This window comes from Colobus angolensis, unplaced genomic scaffold (genome assembly GCF_000951035.1).
Source record: "Colobus angolensis palliatus isolate OR3802 unplaced genomic scaffold, Cang.pa_1.0 Scaffold141, whole genome shotgun sequence".
Taxonomy (NCBI): domain Eukaryota; kingdom Metazoa; phylum Chordata; class Mammalia; order Primates; family Cercopithecidae; genus Colobus; species Colobus angolensis.
In genome coordinates, this window is record NW_012114500.1 from 6,081,748 (window position 1) to 6,102,698 (window position 20,951).

At 36.0% G+C, this 20,951-nt stretch overlaps 2 pseudogenes; one reads left to right on the top strand and one right to left on the bottom strand.

The window, feature by feature from the left end:
• Window positions 1-67: 67 nt before the first annotated feature.
• LOC105506931 lies at window positions 68-1,128 on the bottom strand (annotated as a pseudogene).
• Window positions 1,129-1,223: 95 nt separating this feature from the next.
• LOC105506932 overlaps window positions 1,224-20,951 on the top strand; it is a 127,879-nt pseudogene continuing 108,151 nt past the window's right edge.

A 20,951-nucleotide genomic window follows, 5' to 3' on the forward strand; every position in this document is an offset into this window, starting at 1 on the left:
AAAAAAAAAAAAAAAAAGTTAACATTAAAAACAAAGAACCATTATTTTCTTTGATATCATCAAATCTTCTTGCACATCTTAAATTTCCTTCTGTCTGCGTTTGTCTGCCAATTTATTCAGAAATATCTTTGATTTCTTATAATGAGGAGGGCTGCTGCAATGAGTATTCTTTGCAACTTCTTAATTTGTGTAAAAGAATGAACACAGCTTACAGTATAACCCTGTTTTAGGTATCACATAGTCTATACCAATAAGAACATTGGGCTGATACAGTCCAATTCTATACTTATCTAGGATTGTATAGTCCTCCTTGTTCTCATCACTCTGACCGTCTGCGTTTTCACTTGTATCTCTGTTGGGATCATCAGCGTTCTCAGAAGATTCAGCACCTGGTTCTGTGTTTTCCTCATTTTTAATTCCATTTTCCAACGCTGCTTCATTTTCTTGATCAAGTGCCTCTATCTTGTCCACCTTAATTTCAACCAACCCATCATCACTTCTGTCACCAGATTTAAATGCCATGACCTATTTACGAAGTTTCTGAAGTTTCGAATCTTTCTCATCACCAGCCTCATCCAGAGTGACAAATCCTTCCATACTCCCTGGGAAACGACACTTTTTAAGTTTTTTTTCCTTGCTGCCGCTGAAGCACTTGCATCTTTTTTCACAGCATCTGAAGGTTCCTTTTCCCCATCAGAAGCCACATCACCTAAATTAGCAAGATCGGTCTCATCTCCAACTGAACTACCACTTTCTAGCAGTGCAGCTGCTGCTTCTTCATCTACAAGTAGCTCATCTTCAGATTCAAGAAGCATATTAGATTCCTGCTCTGTCTGGTCACTCTTTGTGTCTTTCTCACTGTTTTCACCGGACTTCTCTTCTTGTTCTTTACCTTCGGTTGAACTTTCAGTCTTCTGGGAACTATCTTGGATTTCTTGTCACTTGGAGATTCTTTGCCATCTGGAGAGTTCTTGGGCTGCAGCCGCTGCTGCCACCTCTCGCCAGGACCCGTTGCTGCAGCGGATTGTAGGAGCCTCCGCGATCCGATCGCTGGGAGAGTTGTCTGCTGGTGCTCCACTTGAAGAAGATTCTGCAGTCCTTATTGATCCTTTTTCTTGGCGTTACCATTTTTTGAAGCAAAGTTAACCTAGCTTTCTAGTTTGAGCTTTCTTTCTGGCCGTCTTAAAAAAGAAAATGATTTTTAATCTATAAAATAGACAAGAACTAGTTCTACAATGTCCAAGTCATTCCAGCAGTTCTCTCTCAGTAGGGACTCACAGGGTCATGGGCATGACCTGTCTGCGGCAGAAATAGGCCTTCCTGCTGCTGCTACCCAGTATTTTAAGTATGCCAGCATCTCTTGAAAGGATGGACCAGGGTACTGCATGCCTTGCCTGTTTAATGAATCTTGGAATGGGTTCTTCATTCAATCAACAAGGAGCTCATAGTGCACTGTCTTCTGCTAGTACTTCTTCCCATCATTTGCAGTCTATAGTTAACATTGGAAGTAGAGGTCCACTCCCTTTATCTTCTCAACACCATGGAGATGCAGACCAGGCCAGTAACATTTTGGCCAGCTTTGGTCTGTTTGCTAGAGATTTAGACGAACTGAGTCATTATCCAGAGGACAAGATTACTCCTGAGAATTTGCCCCAAATCCTTCTACAGCTTGAAAGGAGGAGAAATGAAGAAGGTCTTACCTTGAGTTATGGTAGAGATGGCAGGTCTGCTACACGGGAGCCACCATACACAGTACCTAAGGATGATTGGGAAGAAAAAAAGGCACTTTAGAAGAGTTTTGATGATCGTGTTCCTAGTCTTAACCCAGTGATTGATTATGACCATAGAAGTCATTCTCAAGAATCTGGTTATTATGAGAGAATGAATTATGAAGATGACAGATTAAGAGATGGAGAAAGGTGTAGGGATGATTCTTTTTCTGGTGAGATCTCACATAATTATCATAAATTTGACAGTGAGTATGAGAGAATGGGATGTGGTCCTGGCCCCTTACAAGAGAGATCTCTCTTTGAGAAAAAGAGGGGCACTCCTCCAAGTAGCAATATTGAAGACTTCCATGGACTCTTACCAAAAGGTTATCCCCATCTGTGCTCTATATGTGATTTGCCAGGTCATTCTAATACGGAGTGGAGTCAGCATATCAATGGAGCAAGTCACAGTCGTCAATGCCAGTTTCTTCTTGAAATCTACCCAGAATGGAATCCTAACAATGATACAGGACACACAGTGGGTGATCCATTCATATTGCAGTAGTCTACAAATCCAGCGCCAGGAATTCTAGGACCCTCCACCTCCCTCATTCCATCTTGGGGGACCAACAGTTGGAGCAAGAGGAAATCTGGATACTGGAAATGGAAACCTGCAAGGACCTCGACACATGCAAAAAGTCAGAGTGGAAACTAGCAGAGTTGTTCACATCATGGATTTTCAATAAGGGAAAAACTTGAGATACCTAGTAGAACCATTTGGAGTCATTTCAAATCATATGATTCTAAATAAAATTAATGAGGCATTTATTGAAATGACAACCACAGAGGATGCTCAGGTTACAGTGGATTATTATACAACCACACCAGCATTAGTATTTGGCAAGCCATTGACAGTTCATTTATCCCAGAAGTATAAAAGAATAAAGAAACCTGAAGGAGAGCCAGATCTCAAAAGCAATATCTTGGACATGTGATACATCTCAGCAATTTGCCCCATTCTGGCTATTCTGATAGTGCTGTCCTCAAGCTTGCTGAGCCTTATTGGAAAATAAATAATTACATATTGATGATGATGAAAGTTCAGGCTTTTATTGAGATGGAAACAAGAGAAGATGCAATGGCAATCATTGACCATTGTTTGAAAAAAGCCCTTTGGTTTCAGGGGAGATGTGTGAAGGCTGACCTGTCTGAGAAATATAAAAAACTGGTACTGAGGATTCCAAACAGAGGCATTGATTTACTGAAAAAAGATAATATGTATTATATTCTTTATGTTCTTCAGATTTCTATCTCTGTATCTTAAAGTATATGGATGCTTTCTTCTGCCATTTCAAATCACCTACTGAAAACCTCTAGAAAATCTTCTATTTTAGTATTTTTACTTTTCAACTCCAGAATTTCCATTTGTTTCTCTTAGTGTTTAGTTTCTCTACGGGCATTCTGTCTATGATGAATCACTGTCATCATTTTTTTTTTTTAATTCTTTGAAGATGGTTTTCATTCTTTTAACATATTTATAATAGCTGCTTTAAAAGCTTTGTCTGCTAGTTTTAATATCAAACACTTTCTATTGGCAGCATTTTAATGGCATCAGGGGAACCATCCCCGATAATTCAACATAGGTTCTTTTCTATTTCCGTAAGTGTCAACCAGTCTGAGAAATAAAGGGAAAGAGTACAAAAAAGAGAAATTTTAAAGCTGGGTGTCTGGGGGAGACATCACATGTCAGCAGGTTCTGTGATGCCCCCCAAGCCACAAAACCAGCAAGTTTTTATTAGTGATTTTCAAAGAGGAGGGAGTGTATGAATAGGGTGTGGGTCACAGAGATCACATGCTTCACAAGACAATAAAATATCACAAGTCAAATGGGGGCAGAGAGAGATCACAGGACCGGGGTGAAATTAAAATTGCTAATGAAGTTTCGGGCATGCATTGTCATTGACAACATCTTATCAAGAGACAGGGTTTGAGAGCAGACAACCGGTCTAAAATTTACTAGACAGGAATTTCCTTGTCCTAATAGGCCTGGGAGCACTACAGGAGACTGGGGCTTATTTCATCCCTTATCTGCAAGCATATAAGACAGACATTCCCAGAGCGGCTATTTTAGAGACCTGCCCCTGGGAATGCATTCTCTTTCACAGGTCTGTTCCTTACTCAGAAAAAGAATTCAGTGATATTTCTCCTATTCACTTTTGTAAGACGAGAAATACGACTCTGTTCCACCCAGTTCTCAGGCAGTCAGACCTAATAGTTATCTCCCTTGTTCCCTGAACATCGCTGTTATCCTGTTTTTTTTTTAAGGTGCCCAGATTTCATATTGTTTAAACACACATGCTTTATGAACAATTTGTGCAGTTAACGCAATCATCACAGGGTCCTGAGGAGACATACATCCTCAGCTTACGAAGATGATGAGATTAAGAGATTAAAGTAAAGACAGACATGGGAAATTACAAGGGTATTGATTAGGGAACTGATAAATGTCCACAAAATCTTCACAATTTATGTTCAGAGATTGCAGTAAAGACAGGCATAAGAAATTATAAAAGTATTAATTGGGGGAACCAGGAAATGTCCATGAAATCTTCACAATTTATGTTCTTCTGCCATGGCTTCAGCTGGTCCCTCTGTTCGGGGTCCCTGAATTCCTGCAACATACTGGTGTGTGTGTTGTGTGTACTGTTGTCTCCTAACTTTTCATTGAAAAATTGTCATTTTCGATACTATATTTTTAGTGAATTCTAAGTTTTCTTTCAAGGGTTGTTTTGTTGCTCTTTTTTGTTGTTGTTATTGGTTAGCACCTTGCCTGGATTAAATCTGAGCAATCTCATGACATTAGTTCACAGATATTTCTAATCAATTTTTGGAATTTAAATCTAAATTTTCAAGCCTGAGTCCCTAGGGATTGCTTCTGTGTTTATATAGCTTAGTGTTCATGTCATCATTAGGCAAAAGTTGTACTTATACATCTTGAGTCTAAAGGCTACCACCCTTACTAGTGGTCATATGTGCATGTGTTGAAATAATGGATTCAAGGTGTTTCACAAGTATGTTTCACTCTCACTTTGGCTGGCGATCTTGTATCTTTTCTGAAGTTGGGCACATTCCCACAGTTAGCCAGGAATGCGTGGATAGATGAGGCCCACTTTAGCTTCTCCTACAAACGCACAGCCTTACATTCCAACCATAGGAATGTATGGTGTGTTTATTATAACTCCTTAGGGTTATTCATTTCTTGGATCTTTCTTTTAAATTGTAGGCTAATCTGCCAAACTTTAAATCTGGTCCATTGTTTCTCATACATAATCACAACCTCTGGCTAATGGATCTGCTGGCCTTTGTCATTCACTCTCTCTAAACTTGCTTATGTTACTGTAAATCTCACAATATATTCTTCTCTGAATCTGGAGATCCAGGGTCACTATGGGGTCTCTTTAGTGATGAGGCATTTTGTTTTTCATGACTGCTCTTTGGTAGAATAACTGAGTAACTGAGGCTGACTTAAGGGAATGAAGGAAGACTCAGATAAGAATGCCATACTCTCACATTATTTTGGACCAAGATTTAGTAGTTTTCATGTGTAAATATTTTTAAATTTGTTGTATGTCTTTGTATATCTTTACCAGAGCTCTGATCTCTCTCTCTCTATATATATATGTATACATATATATATATATATATAGGTATATTTAAATATATCTAGTTTGATCATTGCTTTCAGGGAAGATCTGATGATAAACTCATCCCATCCTGACATAAAGCTCAATGAAATGTCTTTCTTTGCTCCTTTCAACAGATGTATGTTATTTCTGATGAGTGCAAGATTCTGACATTACAGTTTTGTTTTCTTCCCCTCAAGTATCTATAGATTGTCTTTTACAGTTTTTTACATTGTGTCATTAGTGATATATTCAATGATTGTGTGATTCTTTTTTTTTCTTTTAAAAATCTTCAAATTTCCCCTCTGAAACTTTGTAGCATATATTCATTGTCCCTGGAGTTTAGCAGCTACACTAAAGTTCAACTCATGGAATCTTTTTTATGTATATTTGAAACTCAAGAGAATTTGCCTCTCCTCTAATGATCACATTCAGCAAATGTTCTATTTGGGTTTCTTTTGAAGAGATCCAATGATATCTTCCTGGATTCAGTTTCAAGAAAAGAAAGACAGGTTATATATTTTGTATGGCCATTTATTTTAGCCTGCTGCTAAGAGATACAAGGGCACCCACTCTCTGACAAAAATATCTTTGAAAACTTGCTGTTTCAGAATTGCAATTGTGATTCCCTCAATATGCTGAAATTTAATTTCTCCAAGGAGAAAGTTGGAGAAAAGAGTTTAAATTATATACCAAGGACATATTTTTTGTTCATCCATAAAATTTAAAGAATCTGATCATTTTTAATATTTGATATAGTATTATCAAAAATCCAAATAATTTGAGACATTAGAGTTGAAAGACAGTGATAGTATATCATACATTTAAAATGTTAACTTTTGAGCTCAGAATTTTCTTTGAATCTCTCTCTTTTGTTTACCATAACATTTGCAAGTTATTCTATATAACTCTTTGCAAGTTATTCTGACTTTTCTCAAAAACCTGTTATTAGAAGCAACCATATTCTGACCTAGGTGATTTGTTCATTGTTTCTTATATCCCTCTCCCACCCCCAATTAGATTTGCTATCATATTGTTACCCACATACTTACAGAATCCTATACGCACATGTATCTACTAAGAATCCAAGATTATATGCCAAACAAAGTGTTTTAAAATTACTGATCAAAACATTTCAGTATTTGCTTTCTGTCCCTGAAAAAGAAATTATCGCAGACTTGTTAGTGTCTCTACCTGCAGGAGGATTTTACTTCCCTATGCTCTTGAACCTAGGAGTGGCCAGATAACTTTTTCGGGTCACTTAAGAGCTGATGTTTTAAGAGCTCATTGGTTTGCCATGTTTCTTTTTCCACAACACCAACAATATTCTAGATATGAGCTGCTCTTCCTATTACAGATATGAAATTAAGGCAATGTGGTATAGAGCAAAAGCTGACCCTCAATGAACATTTAATTTAAGTGACACACGTTAGTTCTTACAAGCTGATGAGAATTGGGAGCCATTTGTGATCAAAGCAAAATTTAGCTTATTCTGATCAACATACCTTTAAAAAATACAGCTTTCTCATACTTCTTTTGAAAGGTCAAATAAAAACTCACATAAAATGCTTTCATTTTTTATTATATTCTCTGCAAAACTAATGATAAGAGAAGGCAGCTATGGTAAAGAAAACAATCTGCCTTTCTTATGTATATTGCCATTACTATTGAAATATTTCACCTCTGTGCTATGGAATTTTCTTCAGTTTTCATGAACTACATTCCCAGACAAACTACAAATCACACACCAAGGATTTTATCTGTGTCTGCTTATTTAGTAGGCTTACTATTAATCAGCTTTAATGAGACCTAGTAAGGCCCATAACCCTGCTGATGTTCACAGATATAAGTAAATCCAAAGTCAGACACTGGGCTACCCAATTACAAACTATGAAACCCAGATATTAGAGGCACAGTGAGAATTGGTTGAGCAAATGAAAGAAAATGAAATAAATATTAGCAACTTGAGAGCTGCCAAGTAAATTATTTGGCCAAGCATTGCTCTAGGCCAGAACCTAAGAAAAAATTCTGTAAAGGGCCAAACAGAAAATGCTTTAAGCTTTGCAAGCAATATGGTAACTGTTGTTGTAGTGTGAAATCAGCTGCAGACATACGATCGATATGAGTGAGACTGTGTTAAAACACAATTTTATTTATAAAACTAATATTTCTTAAATTGAATATTAACATTTTATTATACGAGGTACATCCCAATCTACACCATTTTTGAAACCTGTATATTTGTTGATATAAAGAAGCTTACATTTTGACTTAAGTTTAATTTAGCTAAAATAATTTATTTTATGATTATTCACAAAAATACTAATAATTATTTTATTTATTCAGAATTAAATTAGCAAATTTCTGATAGACAATTTGAGTTGAACAGTGAAACTTAAAGTCAACCTCAAATATATCTGTCACTACTAAAGGTAAGCTATTAGTCTGAGAAGTTGTTTTTATTTTAACAATGTCAATATGCATAGACATGGAAATCTGAACAATACCCTAAAATGTTTCTGATTATAGAATAAGTTATTAGCCATGAGAGGTAATGATATGTGTTGAATGTAATAGCATACTTTCATTACAATTATAATCTAAGTAAAGTTGTATTATAATAAAAGGTATGGCAATATAAAATAAATACAATATTAATCACTGATTGTATTTAAATAGTTACTCTCTTCTGTTACATATTTTATGCTTATTATTAACTACAAACTACTTTAAATTGCATGTAATTAATATGTATTGAAGGTCTATTTAATTACTTTTCATTTTTTTATATACCACAAATGTATATTTTAGGCCCTTATTGCTTTATCTTTTGATGTTTTATTTTCAATTTGTAAAAGCCAATAATAATTTATGAATAATAATTATAGTAATAAATTATGTGCCTGTAATTCCAGCACTTGGAAAGGCCAAGACTGATGGATTGCTTGAGGTCAAGGGTTCAAGACCAACCTAACCAACATGGTGAAAACACGTTTCTACTAAAAATACAACAAAATTAGCCAGACATGGTGGCAGGTGCCTGTAATCCCAGCTACTTGGGAGGCTGAGGCAGAAGAACCACTTGAACCCAGGAGGCAGAGGTTTCAGTGAGCCAAGACCATACCACTACATTCCAGCCTGGGTGACAGAGGGAGATCTCGGTCTCAAAAAAAAAAAAAAAAAAAGGAAAGAAAAAATTATATGTGTAACTTGAAAGCAATATTAAATGTTCCTTTATCTTTTTTGTCTAAATTTTATTTTAACTTCCAGGGTACATGTAGCAGGATGTGCAGGTTTGTTATGTAGGTAAACATGTGCCATGGTGGTTTTCTGCACAGATCAACTCATTCCCTATGTATTAAGCCCAGCATCCATTAGCTATTCTTCCTGATGGTCTCCTTCCCTCTTCCAGCCTCCTCTAACAGCCTCCCCACCATGTATTCATATGTTTTAATCATTCAGCTCACACTTAAAAGTGATAACATGCAGTGCTTGGTTTTCTGTTCCTGCATTAGTTTGCTGAGGATAATGACTTCCAGCTCTATTCATGTCCCTGTAAAAGATATGAACTCATTCCTTTTTATGGCTGTATAATATTCCATGGTATATATGTACCACATTTTCTTTTTTCACTCTTTGGGGTTGTTACAGAAACACCAGAGAGCAATATCTATGTTTATCCAACAACAACTGTTTATGGGACTCTTGGGCTGGTTTCAGTCCTCCCTTTCTATTTATCAATTCCTCAATCATGAGGAATCCAGTTGCCAATCCTTCTGGCCGCTTCATGTTGAGGAGTGCTGTCAGCAGCTCCATACCATGGTTGACCATGTAGCCATCCAGGAATCAAAGGTGAATCTAATATAGAGTTTTCTTCTGACATACAATAGTTCTCTCTTCAGTCCACCACTTCCACCAAAGGCAAATCAATGAGGGACCAATCTACTTGAAAAATTAACTTTAGTCCCATGTACTTGGCTTGATTACGCACAAAAAATGTGACAGGAATCATTGTCCATATAGACTCTCCCTAACTGGCTTAACTGAAACATCTCACAAGGCCATTTTGGTCAGAGCTCTGAGAAAATAGTCAGTTCCTTCAAATGTGTCCAATTACAAAAGAAAACTTGTGGTTATTAACCGTATGCAAACAAACACAATGCCTTGAATTAGGAAGTTTCACAAATAGTTTACAAATTCTGGAGAAATTGGTCAAAGAAAGAGAAATATGACTCAAATTATGCTTACAAAAGTATACACAATACACTTAAAGTATATTCCAAGGCTATAAATAGCTCAAAAGAAAAAGATTCTCCAGATTTTGTAAAACAAAAGAAAAAGAATCAGCAATATTTCAAACAACAAAAGCCATACAAATTATTTCTGTCCTCCATTAGTTTAGCCCATGCAATCAACTCTTGCTCTGCTTCATATTGGGTTAGCAATCTTCACAAACACATCAGCCTTTCAATTAGTGCCTTGAAAGTTTTCTCTCTAATCCAATGGAAAAATCTCCAAAGTTATCAGAAACTTGCATTCAAGAGTACTTTTCATGAACTCTTCCAAGGAAGCAGGCTTGGACTGTAGCTGATTATAAGTCACTTTTTTTTTTTAGAAAGATCAAAGCAAACCATCAATTGTGGATGACAAAAGTCTTTACACAACCATAGTTGAAGACACAGTTGACAAGAAAATGTGGGGTTTTTTCTGCAACATATAACAATTTGACATAATCATAATTATTACCGACAACATAAATATCAAAACATATTAAAATTTTACTAATCTCATACAATCCTGGAACACATATTAACAACACATCTATATAAATACAACCCAAAGGAAGCTAAGCACCACCTCATGTTTGACAATGCATCCTGCCTAATACTAACATAAAAAATAATCCTAAGAAACCTACTACTACATCTCTCTCTCTGACTTCAAAGAAACTAATATCAAAAAAAAGTTATTTTGAGGACAAAAAGACTAAAGTTAGAACTTAAAAGTTTGCTGTTGGAAAATCTGTCAAGTTTTAAGATACTTGATGGCACAAAGCAGGATCACAAGTCATTATAAAATAGTCATTCATTAGTCAAAATGATAAAACAAAAATGTTTAATCTTTATACAGAGCAAACTCAGTTTCCCAAACAATAAGACTTAAAACTTAAGACAGCATGAGGCCAACTAAATCTGTCTGTTCCCCCTCCATTTTCTCCCTGCAGTTTTCTCAAAGGTAAACAAGTTATTAGTTAGTATTACACTTTTGTCTGTTAGTATTACACTTTTCTAAAAAGAGAAAACTAAAGCTTACCTTTGTATGATGTGTTGCTAATATTAAAGCAATTTCAATATAACCTTATCAACAAATCTATCTAATTTTAATCAGTTTGGCTGCAAAGTAAGATTTCCATAACATTTTAGAACCTTTTCCAATTTTTAAGTAAAAAGTGAATTAATGCTCCAAGAAAGACTTGTTATCCCAACACCTGGGCCCAGAGGTTGGCCTTGCATCAGTGTATTTTTGACATTAATTTATGAAAAAAACTCTGAACTAATCTTATCTCTCAAAATCAACCCTTACAAAATCACTCACCCACCTCTTCCCCAACAGTCCCTGGTCCTAGAGGAATTGAATAGTTTTAATTTATGGCCCTATGTCTCGCAAAAGCAGTTGATTTTGATTGTTCCTTTCTCTCAAATCCGAGGATGATGCTTCAACTGATGTCAATGCTCAAAATTTAGCAGGAGTCAGTGTCTTTTTCAGACCCAGGAGTCAAAGTCCTGTAACTTAACAGCACAGAATTAGTTAAAAAGATATTTTAACTACTGAAAGTCCTGTCATTTCCTCTGATGTGTTACAAATTAAAACACCGTTATTTGGTATTTAAGAGTTAGCACCTGCAGAATTTCAAACTACTTTATAAAAGTAGTTAGGTTATTCACTGCATGCATCTAATTACTAGCATTCTAGTGACAGAATTGTGACCAAAAGCATAAAATACATCATAAATCCCATGTCAAGCATATCAAAGTAATACAAATCACTTTTTTCTCTCCATCATTAAAATCTGATAAGTGAAATAAAAATAAATTATCTCCTTTCACTTAAATACTATACAACAAAACAAGGAAAAAGTAAGAAAAAAACCAAAATAATTTATTTTCAACTATTTAAAAAGAGCATCATTGCATTCTTCTAAGATTGGTTTCTAGATACAGTACTGACAACTGATTTGCTAACTTTTACCACCAAAATCTTCAAACCAGTGCAATACTTGCACGTATTTTGTTTTTGAGTACACACATGAAGGCCCATAAGTAATAAAATGGTTGGGATCAAAATTCACTAGAAAGTCTCACATTTTCATTACTACTTCATTGAAGTGAATGTCACTTGTTTTTAATAATGGTCAACACAACTTAATAAGTTTGAGAACAACTCCAATCAATATATTTTCTAAATGACAAGGCCAATCTCCTGAACATTAAAACTTTGCACCCATATCACAGATTTTTTTCATTACCTACAGGAAAAATCTGCTATTAATTGAATTGAATTGCCTATGAAATAAACATCATTTAAACATTTTTGTTCTCATCTACTTTTTCAAATAAAAAGTAATGTACTATTTCTGTTCAGAACTTATTTAAAAGTCTTCTATGTGTTTGTTGTTGTTGTTGTTGTTGGCCAGTAAACTTAAAGCTCTCATAGCTCTCTAGATAATCAGAAGCAAACAAAACCAGCCAAATTCCAAGTGGTTGATGTGCTCCATCAATTCCTGCAGGCCCAACAAAGGTAGCCTAGGAATTTTAGATGAATAGAACAAATGGGCTGGGCTCGGTGGCTCATGCCTGTAATCCAAGTACTTTGGTAGGCTGAGGTATGTGGATCACCTGAGGTCAGGAGTATGAGACCAGCGTGGCCAACGTTGTGAAACCCCATCTGTACTAAAAATACAAAAATTAGCTGGATGTTGTGGCAGGTGCCTGTAACCCCAGCTACTCGGGAGACTCTGGCAGGCAAATCACTTGCACCCAGGAGGCAGAGGTTGCAGTCAGCCAAGATGGTGTTATTGTATTCCAGCCTTGGTGACAGAGTGAGACTCTGCCTCAGAAAATAAATAAATAAATAAAGCAAATGATGACTTGCTAGAAATCCACAGGAAGCAAAGTAACTCTTCACAGAACCAAATAAAATTCTTCCACTAGAAAATAAGAATCATCAATGGTCTTATATTTATGCTTACACAAGTTATAAACCCAAAGAAGAAAAAAAAGAAAAGAAATGAAAATCAGAAACAAAAACAAATAAATAAGAAACTAACCCTAAATGTTTCCAACTCAGTTTACCTTGGAGGCTGAAATGTTTCTTAGAGCCTAAAAGTCACATGATTAATATTTTATTCCTAATACACAATTCAGTGTTCTTAAGTGCACCAATATTACCACACATCCTATGCAATCAAGAAGTTCTCTCTAGGCACGTGACCAGTAATTACTACAGTGCTAGAACTATCCATGCAAAACAGCAAACATAATATGAAGTAGTGCAAGCATGTATGTGAGATTTGGCTCCACACTAAATCTGGCTTCATGCTTAACTATATTAAAAAAGAATTGCTAAACTGCAAGTACATTTCCTTACAATATTTCTTATTTTAACTTAATCAAGACTAAGAGCTTTAACTATGAAAAGTTTAATGAAATTTCTCCAGTTGTCTATCAGATTTTAAATAGTGTTTTGTTATCTAAACTTTTTCAACTTTCTGTTTTCTCCATATGTGCTTGAAGATAGATACACAGAGAAACAGGAAAAACTACATATGACTTACACAGACTATCCACATGTCTCGACTTTCCATTCAATCCCAGATTTTCTCCTTCTTCTTTAAATAACCAGTCATTTTATCCTAGGTCAAAAAATTAACCACATGACATCTTTTCTCATACAAAATTATCTTTTTTTATAACTTTTCTTACCAAAAATGCATTTTCATATACATTACTTTCGTCATATATCTCTCCCTTACTTACAAGTTTCTTACTACTGTGTTTCATAAATAGCCTTTAAAAGTCTATAATTTAAATTACCTTTAATATAACTCCTGAATTAGAAAATATTATTCTTTGTCTCATAATAACACATCTTTAGGTATATATATACACACACACACACACACACACACTACAATTTTTATCCTTAGTAACCTTAAATGTTAGTGAAAACCAAGGAAGTAAGTTTTAGTGAAAACTGAGGAAGCAAGGAATCCTAAGCTGCCTACCAGGTATTAGCATTTTATGAATGAGAAGAATTCCACAGTTTTTAGAACATGTTTTCAACATTTTCTGAATTAGAAATGACCTAACCATTTAATAAGAATATTTTAAATAGCACAAAAACTTCACCTACAGCACTTATACATTCATATTTTTAAGAGTTTATCTAGAATATTTACGTGTTTTCTTGTTATCCAGTTTATATTCTATGAAAATTAAGGTTTACTACATGGACATTTTCACCAGTGAAATTATTTCACCAGAATATTCAGCAGTTTTCATTAAACCAACAATATTAAATCAGTTTTACTTATCAAAAAATTCACTCAAAAATTATTTTATTGTGACTAGATTTATGGTTCCACAACTTTCTGCGACAAACACTGATATCTCAAAATATCTAGCAAAGACAAATATAAAACCCAGACAAAAATGTATGCTGACAATTCTGAGGATATTTCATTTTTATTTTATCAATAATTTTAAAGCCAGCTTACTTATTAAAGGTTTACTTAAGTCATGTGAACATGATAATTCTTGGACGTTTTTACTTAATTTATGAGTGCTCTTTTATTTGTAAGCCAATGTGGTAGACATAACGTGTGTTAACTAACATTGATTGGTTAAAAACCCCAACCAATATCCAAAATAAATATAGATGCAAAAATAGGTAACATGAATTTAGAAAATTGAATAGTATAATAAATACATGCAAAATAACTAAGTGAGGTTAACACCAGATATTTAAGATCAGTTTAATATTATAGAACCAATGTAATTTATTATATATATATCAATATATGACCAATCCAGAGATAGTAACCATGCAGTATTTGAACAGTTTACTGTAAAAAAACTGTTAACTACAATAGGAGTCGAAGTTATGATAAGTTGGTTAGTAAGAAGTAAGCATACCTCCAAACATTATTGAAGTAACAGTCATAGTCATTTCCCATAGGATTGAGCTACAGGAGAGCCTTTGCCTGCAGTTCAAAGATATAAGACTGAAGATTCATCTTGGAGATGTCAAGACCATTGCTTGCTGAATGACAGAGTATTCACTGTGAAGATGCACTGCTGAAATTTCCTAAAAATCATTCCTCTAGAATTTGCCACATGGTGTTGAGGAAAGCCCTTCATGTAGAGGTTTCTAATGCAGACATTCTGCTGCTGTATAAAAAATGAAAATGTAAAGAATAAAGGAAACGATGATTAATATATACAAATAAATACACATATGTAATGAGAAAAATAGAAAACATCCAAAGTTACCAATCTTGATTTCTGTAATTGTTCTCAAGGCCTTAATTGACATCTACGGCTTCATTCTTTAACTACCATTTCAGCATTTCCCTGCCCTTGAGTTCACCTCCTCTGGTCAAGATTATTTTCTGTACTGACCTAAATCTTCATTCTCAGAAAGTCTGAAACCCTCAGGATGTTTTTTGTTTGTTTGTTTGTTTATTTGTTAGTTTTTTTCTGATTGCTGTGATACTTGGAAAGTGCACCAGAGAATCTCTTGGGATGTACATATAGTCTACTTTGACTTCATTATGTAGAAGGAATACATTTTCACTTAAAACTTAAAGGGAATCACTCCATCCAGTAGATTAATCCTCCTTTTTTCCCATTAGTTTAATGGCATAGGGAGCCCCAAAAGTCCAGGAGGTAGTCTCCTCTTTCAATTTAGCGAAACCATTAATTCAGTTTTCTTTCTAGATTCATTCCACTTTGAGAATTAATATCTCTAAAGAAACTGAGCTCAAGCTTACCATGTAGGAAACAATTATTCTGCAATTGGGTAGGTTTTTAGGTATATTATGGCAGGAGGTACTCCCATTTTCACATTTATTTTTTTCAGACTCAAGCATTCTGGCTGTGTGGAAAACCATACTATATAAGGAATTTTTATTTAAAACATATTGTATTCTGAATACATTTTATCCTTTTAGGCATCTCTCTCTCACCCGGTGTCAAAATGAGTCTTCAATATGCCAGTGTATCTTTCAAATAGACCAGCTTCTTCAGGTGATGAAATATGTGATAAAACAAATTCATTACATGAATAGAAGTTTATTTCAGCACTTTATTTGCTCTGAAATGAATTCCTGATCATGCCTAATGTTGTGACAAGTGACACAAAGCTAAGGTATGTTGATCATCTGAGGTTCCACCATGGTTGGGCTTTCATTCTCTTCCAAGACCCAGTAGCAAGTCAGATTCTGTTTCTCAGAAAGAGAATAGTATCACATGCTAAACATGGCACAGATTTTATTCAAAATCCTGGAGATTTTCTCTGCAATTTTTCTATTTCTGCTCACTAGAGACTCATATAGCATTCCTATATGCTGCATACATTGTAAATATTAATAAATCTGTTGAAATACAAGGCCCCAGTATTAGAATGCCTTATACTACAGACTGAATCTGAATTTGCTGTGGAGTCATCTTCTTTTGCTCTCGTACTCACTTATACATGGCCATCTTGTGTACAATTCTGTAGATGAGCCAAAGTAGCACACTAAAATGTCGTACACAATACTTGAAAATTCCAAAATAGACTACTAAGTATTGCATACTTTGCTCATAGTAAATAATGAGAGGTATGACAACTTGCCTTTCTCTTTGGAGAAGCTATCTTGACATGCTCCGGACCACCGAAATAACAAAATCTACCCTGGGAAGGCAGGATTATGAAACTGTGTTGGGTACATTTTCCACCTACTTTTCCATAAAATGTACTTGTGACTTCCTCCTTATCAGGTTTAATCAGTAGAATGTCATTAGCTTAGTAGACCACTTAGATGTTTTTCAAATTGTCAAGATGATCAATCTCCCTATTGACTATATTATGACAGGGAAAAGAATTGGAAAAGCCCTGAAACAACATTCTAGAACTACACTGTTGGGCCTGCCAGGTAAAAGCAAACCACTTGCAGATTAGTATGGAGAATAAGGAATTAGTCAGATCAACAGTTTAATACCAGTAACAGAGAGTGTGATAAACTAAATACAGTCCCCCAACTAAATACAGTCTCCCTAAGATGCCCATGTCTTAATGTCAGAACCTATGAGCATGTTACCTTACATGGCGAAAGAGACATTGTGCATTCATTAAATTAAGGATCTTCACAATGGAAGATTATCCTGATTTATCCAGAGACTCCCAATATAAACACAAAGGTATTTGTATGAGGGAGGAAGAAGAGTCAGAATCATAAAGAAAAGATGTGCTGTCCGATGTAGAATTCAATTAGGGGAGAAGCTTCAATACTACTGGCTTTGAACACGGAAAGAGACCACAAACCAAGAAGTATAGGTGACCACTAAAAGCTGAAAAACTAACAAAACAAATTCTCCACTAAAATTTGTAGAAAGACTTGAGCACTTCAAATACCTTGATGTTAGCTTACTAAGGTTTATTTTGGATTTCTGATTGCCAGAACTGTAAGATGATACATGTATGAGGTTTTCAGTCACAAAGTTTTTGGTAAATTTAAAGCACAAGAAACTTAAACAGTGGTTATGGTGATTTGTTCCAATAAAAATATCAAAACTACAAATGAAAATTGGGTAATAAATTCAGCCCATTTGCTCTACCTCCCTAATCCTTTACATCTCCTGCTCTGAATTATGCCACAGATGATCTGGCAATTCAGTCTCATTAACTTTAGTCTATGGCTGAGTCCAAGTTTCAGTCAACCAAACAATCTGTGAATGGAGATACATCTACCTGCATAAGCTAACATACCCCAGAATCTCTAGTAAATTCACTGACTATAGAAAAACAGTTCAAAATAAGAATTATTATTCCATGGCTGAGATAGGACATACAAGAAATAACACCCCCTTCTCCAAAGACACGTATGTGTCTTACAAGATCTCCTTGGAGAGTACACAGCTGTGACTCACTAAAGAGCAGAGAAATGGCTATGGTGGACTTGCCAGAAAAATGTTCTCCAAGGTGTGGTGAAAGTAATTCATGGGGGTGTGTCTCACCAGGGGCAGTTTTCTACAAAACCAGCCAAAAGTGGTACCAGAAGAGAGCAACTGGTTGCTAAATGCTGCTGGCCTCCATGCATAGCAGGAGGCAGGCAGTGGTGAAGCTGTGGGCACTACAGGAGCCTAGTGCCCGGAAAAGCCAGGTACAGTGCAGGGACATACCAAATGAATGCAAGAAGCGCAGAAAACAAAACTTTATATTCTTCAATGTTTCTTCACCACTGCTTATTGACAAAGCTTCAGTGTAAAATGTTAACAGAAAAATGTTTAGAAGGGTTGATTTATTTTCACAGAGCAGGTAAAAAGGGGAAATTTATACATTAGAGACAATAAATCAATAACTGGCACAGCACTGAAAACATGTAAAAATGAAAGACCATGGGACCATATCAATATGTGCAGTTTATCCAAATTCAGTTCTAAATGTTTTTTAAATATGAACTATTGTGTGCTGAGTGAAAAACCTTTAAAATGATATATTCTAGATTTATATCAGTTTCATTTATTAAACATGTTCTGTCCACTCTTACTATGATCTTAAAATAAAAATATTGCCAAAGCACTGCTATTAGTTTTCTTAGCCATGCTATTGAATTCACAGCATTTAAAAATTCATAATGATATTTCTTTCATTTGTTCTGCTATTTCTAGCTGTAAACTCAATTTTAAATTGGAAAATGTGCTACAATAAGTGTTACAAAATTGCACTTGCAGATATTCTGGCACATTTTTCATAAATAAAAATAAGCATATTTCAAGCAGAATTCCAAAATATAGAAAGATGATTGAATTTGATCATGGGGGAAATCTCCTTTGACTAGAAAGAAACTAATCACGTATTCAGAGAAAAAATATACCTATTTTAGATATTTATGTATGAAACAGGATGGTTCATCCTAAAGTAATTCAGAAGACAGCAGCTGTAGAAGACATAGCATATATGTTGACCCACAAAATGCACAGTTTTTTGCCAGATTGTATTTATTTGGGAAATAACTACACTTTGAAAAATGCAGAGTTAAGTTTTTCCTAGTGCTAGATGAAATTTTTACCATACATAATTTAATCAATGTAATTTGATTATGTTAAATTTCAACAAAAACCTTTCTGAGAAATGCATTCATGGCCCAGAGTATCATTTAAATATCATTCTATTATTTCATATACAAGTAATAAATATGAACAACTACTGAAATAGCTGCAAAAAAGGACTTTCAGAAGACTAGTTTAAAGGATGGTCTAATGTTTAAACAGACACTATGGGATTATAGTATAAAAAACACTGAATTATTACTTTCTAAAACTATACAGTCTTTTAACCAATTTACCAAAAAATATGGGTGACTCAGATTATTAACATTATTTTATTAGGCCTTTCTTTCATTGCTATAAAGAAATAACTGACAGTGGGTAATTTATTTTAAAAAAAGAGAGATTTAATTGGCTCAGGGTTCTGGCATCAGGTTGCAGGGAGGCCTCAGGAAGCTCACAATCAAGTTGGAAGACAAAGCAGGAGCAGGTAGTTCACATAGATGAAGCATGAGCAAGCAAAAGAGAGACAGCAAAAGAGAGAGAGTGAGTGAGGAGGTGCCACGCATTTTTAAACCACCAAATCTCGTGTGAGCTCAGAGTAAGAGTTCACTTATCACCAAGGGGATGGCCCAAGCCATTCCTGGGAGATTCACCCCCAAGATCCAATCACCTCGAAGTGATAAGCTTGGGAGCAAAGAAATTCTGGGCAAAAAAGGACAAAACCCTACCCTCAAGACAAAAGACCTGATACTGTGGCCCAAAGTGAGAAATTTTGTCCCTGTTTTTCTGCACAAATGTTGCCTTTTCCTAAACTATCCATGGCCCACACCTTCCCCCATCCTGTGCTTATAAAGACCCTACCCTCAGCCAGAAGAAAGGAGAGAATCAGCAGAATGTCAGAGACTGTGGCTGGATGTTGAAGAGAAACAATAAATGTACTTTTGGCTTGACTTTAGAGGGATAGTTTGACAGTGTAACTGTGGAGAAGAATCTGGCTGGAGAGAGTTAAACTCCAGGGAAAATTACCTACCTACCCAATCCCCTTTTGAGATCCTCTTCTGGCTGAGAGCCACTTTCATCGTCAATAAACTCCTCTGCATTTAGCATCCTTCAATTTTTTCATGTAATCTCATTATTCCTGGATACTGGACAAGAGCTCAGGAACCACAAGTGTGGATGCAAAAGGCTATCACACTGACCCTTTGCTCTGACTGGCCTAGGGCAGCTGCCTCATGTGAGAGGGTGGAGGACCCACTGAGCTGTTATCACTTAAGCCTTCTACAGACAGCAGAGCTAAAAGAACACTGTAACATGTGCCCTGGGGCTTCAGAAGTCTCTAACGCCCTGCCTGGATGCTACCTTGGGGATTGCATGGAGTTTACTCCTGCCAGTACCAAAAACCACTCGCTCCAGCTACTGCACCCACTCCCCCGTGTGCTCCCTCCTGTGAGTGGTGTAAGGTACCAGGTCTGAGTGAACGGAGTTTGATCCCACCAGCGCTGAAGTGTCTGGGTGATTCTTGAGCTCATGCACTCCACTTTCCAGCTCATTCACTCATGTACTCACTCCCATGAGGCATTGAGAGCGGCAGACTGACTAACTGAGGCACCCTTGTTGCAAGTCCCATGAAGGCGTCAGAGAAATATCCTGCTTCATAAGGGAGCTCATCTGGAATTTGTAAGAAGAGTGAGTAAATGTGGATCTGCTGGATCAGACTCTTCACTTTTTTTCGAGACTTCTTGTCCTCAGACTTTTCCCTGAGCTGTGCCATTTGCAGAGGACAAGTTACAACCCTGCCACCTATCTCTTTCTTTGGGTAGAAGGAATTTTGGCTCTGTTTCCCTACACAGATGTCTAGCCATTGTGTGGGACCAGAATAAAGTCCTGGGGCAACTAAAAGCATCTGGATGAGGCCACTCCTTGGTGCTGCCAGAAGGCCCCTAGACTGGCCCTGTCCCTGACTGCCCGTTAGAGTGTCAGTCACGACCCCCAGACTTTTCTATGATATCCTTCTCTTTCTTCTTTCACAGTTTGAAATGGCTTCTATTTCTTCTCCTATAATGATAAGCGTTTTGCTACAGACTGAAAAAACATTACTAATTAGAATGAGTGTTTGGCCCAGCCACCAGATATGCAATTCAGAACAATAAGATTTTCATTTGTCCTTAGATGTAGGACCTCCACCCCAGCCCCGACAGCTGCAAGCATGTGTGGTGCACAGCAGCTTTCCTGCTCACTCCCTTCCA